Source organism: Hemicordylus capensis, chromosome 1 (genome assembly GCF_027244095.1).
Source record: "Hemicordylus capensis ecotype Gifberg chromosome 1, rHemCap1.1.pri, whole genome shotgun sequence".
Classification (NCBI taxonomy): Eukaryota; Metazoa; Chordata; class Lepidosauria; order Squamata; family Cordylidae; genus Hemicordylus; species Hemicordylus capensis.
The window spans coordinates 313,346,700-313,360,083 of record NC_069657.1 but is presented as its reverse complement, the minus strand read 5'-3'; the positions used below and the strand labels follow the sequence as shown (position 1 = coordinate 313,360,083).

The 13,384-nt window shown below is 41.3% G+C and overlaps 1 protein-coding gene across 1 annotated transcript in view; it reads left to right on the top strand.

The window, feature by feature from the left end:
- The first annotated feature begins 12,885 nt into the window (after nt 1-12,885).
- SNAP91 (synaptosome associated protein 91) overlaps nt 12,886-13,384 on the top strand; it is a 139,776-nt gene continuing 139,277 nt past the window's right edge. Inside the window, exon 1 of the mRNA XM_053287136.1 lies at nt 12,886-13,042. The gene's annotated coding sequence lies outside the window, so the exon portion shown is untranslated. The remainder of the gene's footprint in view (nt 13,043-13,384) is intronic.

Here is a 13,384-nt window from a genome sequence, read left to right as displayed (position 1 = left end):
CCAGCTGGAGTGATCCTTGGAAGTAATCTTGTAAGGTACTGAGTATTTCTTTTTACCTGTAATTTAAAGCTGAGAGAACCTCAGACTGAAGCAGTCTGTAGTATTTTGAATAAAGCTTTTCTTGTTCTTTGCATTTTACCTGTCTCTGAGTGGATTTCTAACTCAGGAAAAGGGGTTTTATTCTCGTGTAAACATGCCTCAATGTTGATTGCTCAGCAATTCACACTACCAAGTTTGCTCTTCATGTGTAGACTGCACGTGGAAGGTTTTCTGTATTTTCCCATTGGTAAAAGGAGGAGAGTTTCCCTGGAATTTTGCCCACACCAAAGTGGATGCGGTGGCAGCAATTAATAAGAAATGATTAAGTTTTAAAGGAACAGCCTTTGCTGAGCAAACATGGAGGGAATGAAACAGCATTTTTCTTTCCCCCACGTGGTCTTGCCTTGAGACAGCTGGGCTTAAATCTGCTATTTGCTACAGCCATATTAGTCAAATGTTATGAAATACTTATAAAAAAAAATAAGGAGCACTCAGAGACTAACTTAAAAGTTCATAACATGGTTTACTGTACATAAGCTTTTGTGGGTGACAACATCTGATAAGGTGAGTTGTCAACCATGAAAGCCTATTCAACATTTCACCATCTTATGATCTTTAGTGCAAATCGTCGTTAATGGAGGCAACTGTAATGTTCATTATAGGATATAGCTATGGGGTTTGGATATAAAGAATGGTAAATATGGAGTGATATGCTCTTTAGACTAGACACTTCCTAATCTACTGCAGGGAAAACCTAATTATAGCAGGAACTTCCATGATGGAGTTGGAGGTCATGCTTTAGCGTGCTAAAGATTGTGTGTGTGTGTGTGTGTGTGTGTGTGTGTCTTCCTTAAGACTACACAAGACATCTAGAAGCATTCTTACACCTCAGTCTAGAGCTCATTTATTTGGAAGTAAATCAGTGATACTTACCATCAAATAAATGAAACTTGAATTTGCCTATGTTGGCCAATTCATACATCAAAAATGAAACATTCCTAAAATAGCAGTCCCAAGGAAAATGAACACATATAGAGCTAAACAACAGGGTCAAGAAGCAGCCATTTGATCACCTACCACTCACCCAGCTAATCCTTCAGTGCATATTGAAAGACTACCTGGACAAGCCACAGAGCGAAAGATGCCATCATCATTTGCTGAGGAATTTGTTTTGGTCTTGTGAATTATCCTTAGACTGATACACAAAGACTGTTGGGAATTATCTCTGGTAAGAGAAACCCTTTTTCATTATAGCAGAGTGCACAGAGGCACAACACAGCAGAATTTGGTTAGGCATGTGTGTATGCTGAGAGTAAAATAACTCAGAGCCAGTTCATAGTTTCAAATCAATATAAGGAGTATTTATTATAGAACTCAATTCTAGATAGTAATGTGAAGAGATAGAATCTCTAATCTATCTATCTAGCTGGATACAGATGGATTCTGCATCTCTGCACACATGGTACAAGGGAGAGGAGCTTGCATGTTACAAGGTAGAAGGAAGGGAAGAAAAGGGAGAGAGGGAGTGACAAGGCAGGAAGGAAGGAAGTCCTTGAGATTAGCAATCTACATTCCAAAGGGATAGTGTCAAAGCAGTAGAGAAGGGATGACCAATGTCTTGACCCTCTAGCCCTCTGACTCACTAGTCTGTCCTCCACTGTCTTTGAGAGAAGAGACAGCGCAAAGTCCTTCACTTCCAACAAAGAGTTTAGGAGGGACAAAAAGGGTAAAGGGACTAGAGAAGCTAATGTTATATTGGGTTTTGTACCTTTGCAGCTTTCATGGTGGGAGGCATGCACAACATGAAAGAGGTAGGTTGGTCTGTTGGATTGGTCATTGTCTGGATTTTGGCCAGTAACTTTCCAAGCAGTTACTTGTGGTGCTACACTGACTGGCCAAAACCAGAACATGAGGTATTACACTGAAAGGCTCTTCCAAAGATGTCCTATACAATGTCAAAGCCTTAGGCTATCTTCCAATTTTGAGCCAGTAAGGAAACCTGGGTGTGAAACCCACACACCAAGAATATCATCAGATCTATACTAAGATATGGCCCATGGGTTTGCCATCTGTGCGATTCCCTTATTCTGTCCAAGTATGCATGCAAAAGGTCCCAGGTTCAATCCCTGGCATCTCCAGGTAGGACTGTGAAAGACTGCTGCCTGAAACCATGTTGCCAGTCAGTGTAGACAATACTGAGCTACATGGACAATGGTCCAACTTGGTATAAGGCGGCTTCCTATGTACTGAAAAGACACAAGTGTATGGAGTAAGTGTAAATATGTTATCATATGGGGTGAAACCATTCACCTGCGGAGTCTGTGCATCTCTTTCCTACTGAGGCAGTCCTCCCCTGAGCTAAGATCCCAAAGCCAGATTCCCAGCTGATGCAAGTTGAATAGTTTTTTTTACCAGTTCCAGTAAGATAATTTACCCCAGTCTGGGATTTGACTCATTGTGTCTTCTTATATACAAGATGCATCCCCACAAGAGGGACTCCCTAACCACTAACAAAACAAACAATGCTCTTAAGGAATGCATGTGGTTTGAACTATTTCCTAAGCAATGTATCAGTTATAGATATTTCCCATTTAACCAGGGTATCACTTATTTTAAAAAAACAACAACCAAGGGGTCTTGTGGTAACTTAAAGACTTAACATTAATTTTAGCATTATATAATACTAAACACTCCTGCTAACTTGGCAAAGAGGCACCTTTTAACATGGTGGTTCTCTTTATTTAGCAGGGGGAGAGTAACTGGCCCTATCCACCTCCAGCACAGTACCTCCAGTGACTGTTGCTGGTGTCTATCTTATGTTTCTTTTTAGAATGTGAGCCATTTGGGGACAGGGATCCGTCTTATTTATGTATTATTTCTCTGTGTAAACCGCCCTGAACCATTTTTTGTAGGGCGGTATAGAAATTGAATAATATAATATAATATAATATAATATAATATAATATAATATAATATAATATAATATAATATAATATAATATAATATAAGGCTTAGTTACACAAGGGACATACATGCACTCCCTACCCCGACCAGTTTTAGCATACTGTCATTTGCCCACACTCTCCCTGAACACATTCACTTTCAGAGTCTCATCTGTGACCTCAAGGCAACAGACCGTTTGTGACTGTGGAATAGTTAGTCTCGAATCCCACTGTTGCTTCTCACAAGCAACTGTTATAAGATCTGCAAGATACTTAGTAAGCTTTAGGGAGAGAAGAGAAGAAGTCAGAGGAAAAATGACAAATCTGAAATGATTTCATTGCTGGTAATTAATCCACTTATCATACCACCTTTGTTCTGACAACAAAGTCAGATTGCTGCTTAAATGTGTGTCAGATCAGTGGGACAGCATTGTACAATGACAGCTGGCCTAAATAGAACATTTCAATTGCCTGTTTGCATCACACTGGTAAATAATGAAACTGTTAATTGTACTTTCAGCATCATAGTCAGGTTGGGGTAGTGGGTGCTTCTCATCACCTGGGACATTGGTTTGCCCCACCTACTGTGTCTGTGTGTATCTGTCTTTGTGTGTGTGGTGGAGGGGAATGAGAATTAAAATTAGTGATATGACAGCTTTTATTTAAATAAGAGGAGCTGTTTTTTTAGAATGTAAACATTTCTGGTTAAACAAAAATCAGAGGTAGAGATGCTCCTTAAGAGTGCTAGCACTCCAGTTTCCACCCACCTCTGCTCAATTGCAAAGGGTGGATTTTTCAATATCACTATCACCTTCATCAACTTCAAAAGATTCTGAATTTTTCCCCCTTTAATTTCTATTACTGTGGCAGGATGCTTAAGCCTTAAAGGAGTAACTTACATAAATAATTTATTTAATGTTGATACCAAGCTCATCTTTCTGATACTTTCTAAAAGGAAATAAAATAAGCCTGAAAATGTCATTGTTGTTGGATAAAGAACTCTAGGGCAACCACACATCACACAGAAATAATATGGCCCAGATGCTACTGCAGTCATATACCTGTACCTTGAATTGCAGATAGGCGAATTTTGCCTATTTTAAAAAATCGTGGATAAAGAAACTGGGCCCTTGTGACCCAACTGTGGATACGCAAAACCACAGGTGCCAGGACCACGAATAACGAGGGTCACCTGTACTGAGCTACCCTCATACTCAGAGAACAAAAATTAATTTGAGAGCCAGCGTGGTGTAGTGGTTAGAGTGCTGGACTAGGACCGGGGAGACCCGAGTTCAAATCCCCATTCAGCCATAATACTTGCTGAGTGACTCTGGGCCAGTCACTTATCTCTCAGCCTAACCTACCTCACAGGGTTGTTGTGAGGAGAAACTTAAGTATGTAGTACACTGCTCTGGGCTCCTTAGAGGAAAAACGGGATATAAAATGTAATAAAAATAAATAAATAATAATAATAAATTAAAGACCAGTTTTGCATAATAAAGGAATCTCAACTTACATAAATAATGGAGGAAAGGAATCCCAACATTAAGATTTTAGTGATGCCTACATAATAGAATCACCTACCAAATTGTATTTAGCTGTTGGTTAGTATTTAGATGCTTTATTTTTTTAACCTACGTTTCAAAAGCCGTGTGTTCTGCGTTTCTTAACTTCTGCATTTACAGACCAAATACACAGCCAGGGTTGATATGACTTAAATCATGATTTAAATCACTTCACAGGACTCAATTTTAATGACTTAAATCACAATTTAAAAACTAGTCAGGAAGATCCTATTTAATTATCATTTTCTAGTAGAAATACATTATTGTTGTCTAATCTAATATAACCTTAATACATATTCAGGGATAGATGTAGGTTTCATTTTTAAAAGGTGCACACATCTCAAAATACGGATATGAGGGATGCTGAATGCTGTTTCATTCAGACAACTACACCCTGCATTTCTTTGTTGCACTGTTTGCATTTCGCACACATGCCTGTTTTATCCACAAGCACAGGAACTTCATTAAAATATTCCCAAATGAGGACTCTTTTAGGGCCTGCTGCCTTGATAAGTGTTTCCCTTTCATAGGGAAACACCTATCCTTCCCTTCTGAAGGATACACTCAGAAAAAGGTTTCCTCAAAACTGCATGGATATGTTCTGTTCACTATTGGGTTCACTTTCTATTCTCCTCCCCTGTCCAGACTCCTCCTCCTTGCTCAGATCTGCACCATCCCCCAAATCCTCTATTCATTCATTGGCTTTCTTTAGCCCAATTCATACATTATGCTGTATGAATGTATTATTTATTTATTTATTTAAAATATTTATACCCCACCCCTCCAGTGCACTACTGCTCAGGGCGGGTCACAACAATAGGATAAATACAAGTTACAATAAAAGTAATAAAATTAACTAAATTAAACAAAAAGGTTGTCAGATTAAAAACTACAACCATTATTAGGTTCAAATTAAAGGTTATTTTAATTTAACCCCTGCCAATTTGGCAAAGAGGCACCTTTTAATGTGGTAAGTATAGAAATTGAATAAATAATAATAATAATAATAATATAGCAAATCCTTTCAAATGAGGACTACAACTGACACACAATAACTGCGGGGAGTAACTTTCAGTTACATATTGGTTCTTTTCACAATTCTCTTCTTATCACTTGTAGCTTATCACTGTATGCAGAGGTTATTGATTGGTGATTTTTTTTTAAAAGCCCACATGTGTTGCAACCATTGTTATCCCATTGGTATTTAACTTTATGGATTAAAAAAAACAACAACCACCACCATTGGACAGTGTGTTGACCTCAATTCTGCTGCTGATGCTTAATTAATACAGATCTTTAAACAATATGCATTCCCTTCCCCTGAGGAATAAAGCTTCCTTCTGAGGAAGAGTACCCTTGGATCAATTCTAAGAAGCCAGAATTGTTTACTTTGTGTAAAGTGTTCAGCTTCATAAACCATCTTAATTGTTATTATGTCTGGTTAGGCCTATAATATATGGGACATTTTCCAAATATTTAAAATTAACAAAAACCCAGATGTTGTGGAGTTCAGTATTATTAAGAATATATGTAATGATTTAAGTGTTAGTATCTTTAACTGGTATTGAATCTTAGAAGGAGCCAGAGTTCAGGTTATTAAGTTGTTCAGTTGACAGTAAACTTTTGACTGCCAGGCATACTGTTGTTACTTTTAACAAACATTTTGCTTGCAAGTATTTCTAGTACATTACAACCACAGTCGATCACACAGACACACACACACAGACATACACACTTAATTTTTTTTTAAGTTCCCAAAGCAGTTTACATAGCAAAAGGAAGGAGAAGATCATTCACTGTTCCAAAGGGAGACATCAACAGCCATATGGAGGGATGCTAGGCTGGGATGAGAAGGGACAGTTGCTCTCCCCCTGCTAAATATAAGAGAGACACCACTTTTAAAAGTGTCCTTGCGCCCAGTTAGCAGGGGACAAGTATCTGAAAAACTGTTACAGGCTTCTTTCTATGAAAGCCATAATGGAATAGTAGTTGAAGTAAAGCATGCAATAAAATACAAGAAGATGCAGCCTTTATTATCTTGTTAGTAATGGTTTCATTAAAAGGGCAGGAAACGCCTTCATGATCTTCAGTTCAAGTAATGCTGTGCCTTACCTGCCTTTACACTGGTTCCAAGGTGTGGCCAGAAAACGTACAATACAGCTGGAGCTAAGCAGATCTCAGAGAACCTTGGGGGGGGGGGCGGGGGGGGGAAGTGTGAGATACAAATGAACTACTAGACAACCGCATCATAGCTGGGGAAGAAGTATTCAACTGTCCTGAGCTCAGTATCGTAATGCTGCTGCATCTGCCCCACTCTCTTTCTTGCTTACTGGCTTGTGGGATGTGAACCAAGATTCCCACGGGATTTTTGGTCAGGTGCAGGAGACAAAGAATGAACATGAAGAAGAACAGTGTGGACCTGTCAGGGAGGAAATGTGAACCCAGTGGAAATGATGCTCTTAAGGGTACAGACCCCCACTTTTGATAAGATCTGACAACCCTAAATTTTAGTCAAGCCATCTAATATAGTTAACAAAGTAGATGTCATACCTGCCTCTCCAGTCACCTTTTTGGGACTAAACATATGCAAAAATCACACAAATGAGCACAGGTGAAAGTTATTCTAAACACAGATGAGACTTCTTATTCCATGTATATGCATCCAATAAAAGTGTGGGTTTAAAACACAGACACACTTCCATTCTCTTCTACAGATTGCTCAGCTATTTAGTAGTTTGAGGACTGCATACATGATAGCCAAAGTGTTACTATATTCTTTAATTTCAAATGGGTGGATATAATAGTGATAATCAAAAGCAATAGTTATTGAAATCTAGTATTAAAAATATACTGAAATCTATTATAAAACATACACATCTGGAAAAACATGTGAAGCCAGATGGACCGTTATTCCATTCTTCCATTACTCCATTCTGCAATTCTGTTTCCATAACTGTGGAGAGATCTTGAGCTCTTGGCAGTCATGGCTATCCCTGTGCGAGAGATCAATAAGAACCATTTGCCATGTTCCAGTAGGAGTATAAAAAGAAAAAAAAAACACAAGTAAGCAAAGTCAGTCTTTGCTTGCTAAAGCTATATGTGTTTTGGGCTTGGCATCCTTTGCTGAAACTAATGGGGACACTAACATTTGCCAGAGGTGTGTGTACATGTCTGATCTCCTGTTGCAATGATAGTGATCTGGATTATGAGCTAAAACGTTCGATATTCTTTAAGGAAAAGCACCCAAAGGTGACACTGGCAACTTAGAAGAAAGTTAGAATACAATATTCATATGTGTGAGATTTCCATAATATGAGTTACCGTATTTTATGGACTATAAGACTCACTTTTTTCCTCGAAAAATATCCGCCAAAATTCAGGTGCGTCTTATATGTTTTAACAGTTTAATATGTTAAAACTCTGAAAAACTGGATTAAAATTAAGGTGCGTCTTATAGTCCGTAGCGTCTTATAGTCCGTAAAATACGGTATATTTTCGAGAGCTTTTGGGGCATGGACAGAAATATAATCATCCTGACCATGTGGCTGTCTACACATACCAATTGCTAATTACGAAGAAAGCTGTATTGCTGTAATACATACACCAGTGACACCACGGAGTATTATAATCGGATTGCAGCAAATATCTCTAAAATGGTTGGATGAAAAATAGGAAGATTGTCACCCTCCAGTTGGAATCGGAACTGGGCAGCAATGCTATGTAAATAGGGGCAGAGGAATGCAGGCAGGCAGGTAAGCAAGGGAGCAGTGGATGTTCGAGCACTGCCGCCCTCCCTCAACCAGTAAGAGGAAGAGCTCTACTTCAAGGCCTGCCTTGGCTGAGGAAGGAAGTCATTCCTAGATTGGGTTTCAGTATTCTTTCCCTTCCCACTTAAACATTATTACTCCTGTTGCTACTGGCAAGAAGGTGAAAAGCTGGGCCATTTTAGAGAGGAGATGGTGAGGAGGGCTGTCCTACCTCACAGCAATAGCAAAGGGTCAAGGGTCTGCACTATGGAAGGGAGGACTCTTTACTACTACAGTGCCACCTGGCCTTCTTCTGCAGTCTAGCCTGTGACTCACTTTCTACCACTAGAACTAATCTACTGCTATGATGGAAAGTAATTTTTTTTGTCTTGTTTTAGATAGCCATTAGTCTATTGTAAGAGAAACTGGTAGCACTATGTAAACTAACTGTCAAATTGTTTTAATGATATAGTAGCCCATGAGTGCTTCTACCAATTCCAAAGGATTGGACTTTTTGAAGAGCAGCTACTCTCGGGTCTGTGATGCTGTGTCCCTATAGATTAGAACAACCACTGACTGGCTTCTTGGTGTTATTGCTCTTGCTATCAGTCATTGTCTTCAGGACAATCCTGTTTGTCCTTTGTATTTGGTGCACAACATCTAGTACAGGGTTTCTTAACCTTAGGCCCCCAGATGTTGTTGGACTACAACTCCCATAATCCCCAAGCAAAATCCATTGCAGCTGAGATTCTGGGAGTTGTAGTCCAACAACATCTGGGGGCCCAAGGTTAAGAAACTCTGATCTAGTATATTACATTGGTGGATATGCAGGTAGAGGTGTCATGATTTGGTCAATGGTGCCACTGTGTACACAATTGATATTTTTGTTGATTAAACGGCATAGCTGGCATTTAGGTTGGTGACATGGTCTTGTGCATTTTAAGATGGATGAGAAAGGTTTGAGGTTTATAAGTAGGAATTTCAGGTTTGGAGGTTGTCTTTATAACAACAATGGTGTCGGAGGTTGTCTTTATAACAACAATGGTGTCTTTCCTATGGCTTCATTAAGACATGGTTTCACGGATTGTTTTCATGGATGGAATCAGTGAAATCTTTTATTGTGTGTTTTAAAACTCCAAGTTGTGAGCTGTAGGTTATCACTAATGGAGTTCCATTTTGTTGTGTCGTTCTTTCTGCAAGCTGAAGTAGTAGCTTCCTTGATATTGACCTGGCCTTTGAAATGTGGCTCTCAACTGTGCTAGGATTGTAATTTATATTAATAAAAGCTTTTAGGTTGTCCAAGCAATTGTCATGATCTAGTGGAACTGAGTGTATACAGTTTTGTACTATATGGGTTGACTACATGGAATAGATATAGAGTCTGAGTGGAAGCTGCTTGAATGTAGGTTAAGTATAATGGCTAGTAGGTTTCCTTATAATGGGGGTGTAAATAAACACTTTGGGGGAAACTATTGGGCTTGGGACACCACAAACAAGATTCAAAGACAACTTTTGTCCCACTTGATTACGTTCCTAAGTGCACCAGCTTATCCCACTCCCATACAAGTCACCATCTTCAATATGGAACAAAATAAGACTGCAAAATGGGATATAGTGATGTGGGAGAGAGAGCCCTATAACCAATTTGAGTCACCAGTGTCACAGGTGGGGGCATAGTTTGTCCCCTTTCCCAGCTGTGTTTCTGAATGAAGTCCTCTTATTTTAGGTCTACAGGACGACTACATTAGAAACAGCTGGGGAGGGCACAAAGTGTGTCTTCACCTGTGACACTGGTTTCCCAAGTGGGTGTGTGAAAGTCATTGGTGTATTTGGAGCAAGGATGAATAGCAACTCATCCTTCCTTGCTCCACACACACTTAGGAGAGCTGGTCTTATGGTAGCAAGCATGAATTGTCCCATTTGCTAAGCAGGGTATGCCCTGTTTTGCATTTGAATGGGAGACTACATGTGAGCACTGTAAGGGGATGGGGCCACTCTGGGAAGAGCACCTGTATGCAGAAGGTCCCAAGTTCCCTCCCTGGCATCTCCAGATAAGGCTGAAAGAGACTCCTGCCTGCAACCTTGGAGAAGCTGCTGCCAGTCTTGGTAGACAATGCTGAGCTAGATGGACCAAAGGTCTGACTCAGTGTAAGGCAGCTTCCTGTGTTCCACACCTAAACACGAGGGACCCAGTTTAGGTCTGTGGGAGGGGGTCCATACCTCACTCCTAAGTTTGACAATTGAGACCCCAGTGTCAAGGGGTCAAAATGACTTCCTTGCCAACACTGTCCCCAGTTGCTCCCAACTACTTCCCCCCACCTATAAATAAAATGGCTGCCATCCACTTCCATGAACGAAAAATCAAGGATGGCAATAAAGCTGCAATCCATGGCACTTACCTGAGAGTAAGCCCTACAATGGAACTTACTTTTGAGGAAATATGCATGAAATTGTGCTGTATGTATTGTGCTGTGGTAGTGGAAGAACTTGCCTCTCCTTCTGGAAACTGCATCCTTGATGCTCCTTAGCAGTCTTTACAATAGATCTGACTTCTTTACACTCTGCTGCCCATCAGAATGGCCAACATTTACCTAGTTTTAAAGAATTGCCACAATGTAACTGCAACTGTAAAATGACTCCTACTTTACTGTAACTGTAGTCCATCAGAAACAATACACAAGCTATAAATCCTGAAACACATACTCTAGAAAGCTGAAGAAAGTAATTTCAGGAGTATATTTACAAGTATGGTTCCAAAGCAACATATTTCTGAATTATCCATACATCATCATTTAGGGATGATACAATAAAAAGTGGTTTGAAAATCACTCAGAGTCAGCAAGATTAAAGCAGTGTAACTAATCCCAGGTTGATTCAGGTCTACTTAATTGTAGGACTAATTAGATGTATCAGCATCTGACATGCTGCACTCCCACCACCATTCTCATGACTTATGAATTCTCAGTGTTGCTCACTTCATTATTGTGGTGGAGAAATTTTTCTGAATAAAGCAATTGCAATTATTGACTTTTTAGAACAGGGTAATTTCAGTTTAGCTATAATTGCAGCTGCTTACAAAAAGCAAAGGCTTTAGAAGACAAAGAAAAAATCTAGCACTATCATGACACAATTTGAAAAACAGCTTAAGAGGCTCAAAGACACCCAACACAGTGGGACCTGCTTCAAAATAAACATGCCCAGGACTGGGCTTGCTAGATACATTTGATGGGGTTTAAGCAAGTCTAGTTTTGCAACTTTAATGGCAAATCCTAAACATGTTTAAAGTAAAGTTGTGCCATCGTGTCGGTGTTTACTTTGAAATAAATCCCACCAAGTTCAATGAATTGGGACCTACTCCATAATAAATGTGTTTAGAATTGTAGCTTTAATATAGAAAATAAGAAACATTTGTGAATATGCCCCTGCTAACTTGGCAAAGAGGCACCTTTTAACATGGGGATTCTCTTTTATTTAGCAGGGGGAGAGTAACTGGCCCTATCCACCCCTAGCAACTGTTGCTGGTGTCTGTCTTGTATTTCTTTTTAGATTGTGAGCCCTTTGGGGACAGGGATCCATCTTATTTATATATTATTTCTCTGTGTAAACTGCCCTGAGCCATTTTTGGAAGGGTGGTATAGAAATAGAATAAATAAATAATAACAATAATATACTTATGGAAAATGTCCACCTATATACAGCTAATAATATTTTGGTAATTAGAATATTAAAAAGCTGAACATAATCAGCAAAAGATTGAAAGAACCAAGTGACAAACAAAAAATCAGTTCACATTAAAAAAAGTTTAAACACACTGTAAGTGTTTATTATTTTAAAAATTACAATCAGAATAGAAAACAAAATTTAGCTTTACACATAGATTTAAAGTAAACGCTTTAAGACAAATAAGACGCACCAAACAATGAAAACTGCTCAAACAAAAGGTGGGGGAAAGGCTATGGGAAAGAAAAGGGGAGAAAATAGTGTCGCCCACTATGGACTCAGCAGCCAAACCCGGTTAACAGCAACATCCAAAGGTGCCCCTCGCGTGCTTGAGCACACCGTTCCTCCTTCCATAACCAGCACGTACGGGAACGGAATCCCGCTGCTGGTTGAGGGGTGTCCCCTTTAAGAGGACCAGGGGCTTTCTCCGCTTCTTACGGCCCCCTAGAGGGCTGTCCAGTTCGTCCGCTGCGAGTCACCTGACTGAAGAAGCCACAGACCTGCGAGGCCCCGTGAGGAACGAGCAAGAAGAGAAGAGCGCGAGGTGTGTGTGTGTGCGTGCGCGCGCGGCGGGGGGTTGTGTATTCCACGCATCTCTGCAGCCTAGTCCTCACACCACAGGGGAGGCTTGTGGCCGCACTGGGGATTAGGCTGCCGGGCGGGCAGGCAGGCAGGCAGGCGGGGATTAGGCTAGAAATAGTGGCAGCTCCTGGGCGTGGAGCGTTCCCATAGAGCCCTCGTCGCCTCAGCGCATCTCTTCCCTTCCGCCACCCCTCCCTGTACCTGAGTGCGCCCTCGGCGCGCCTTCCCGCGTTCTGGAGCAAGGCGGCCGGGGCAACCGGGGGAGGGGGGGCTCGGCGCAGCTGCAAGCAGGAGGACAGGCGGGCGGGGGGTGAGAGAGAGATTGCGCTTGCGGGGGGAGGAGAGACGGTGGCTGGCCTCCTCGCGAGCAGAAGGCAGCAGCGCCAGCGCCGAGAGGGGGAGAGGAAGAGGCGCGGCAGCCGCCAGAAGGACGCGGACGCACTGACAGGTCTGCTGCTAGTGCCGCCTTGGGCACTGGAACGCTTCCTAGGCACCTCGGGGGCTCCTGGGGGGGAGAGAGAGCAGGGAGGCCCGGCTGGGCGTTTGGTAATCCTCAGCATCCATTCCGGGGGCGGGGAGCGGTGATATGAAAGAATAACACAGCGTAGCAAGCCGTCCCTGGTATCGCTTTCTCTCCATCGGAAAGGGAGAGAATTGCATTGCAGGGAGGGCGAGGAGACGAAGAAGGTGAAGAGAGCTTTGGCGAGGGTAGGGCATAAGGCCGGCTGAGGGGCTGCTGCTGGGGTATCGGATGCCGGCACGGGGTGGGGTTGTCTAGTGGAAACAGGCG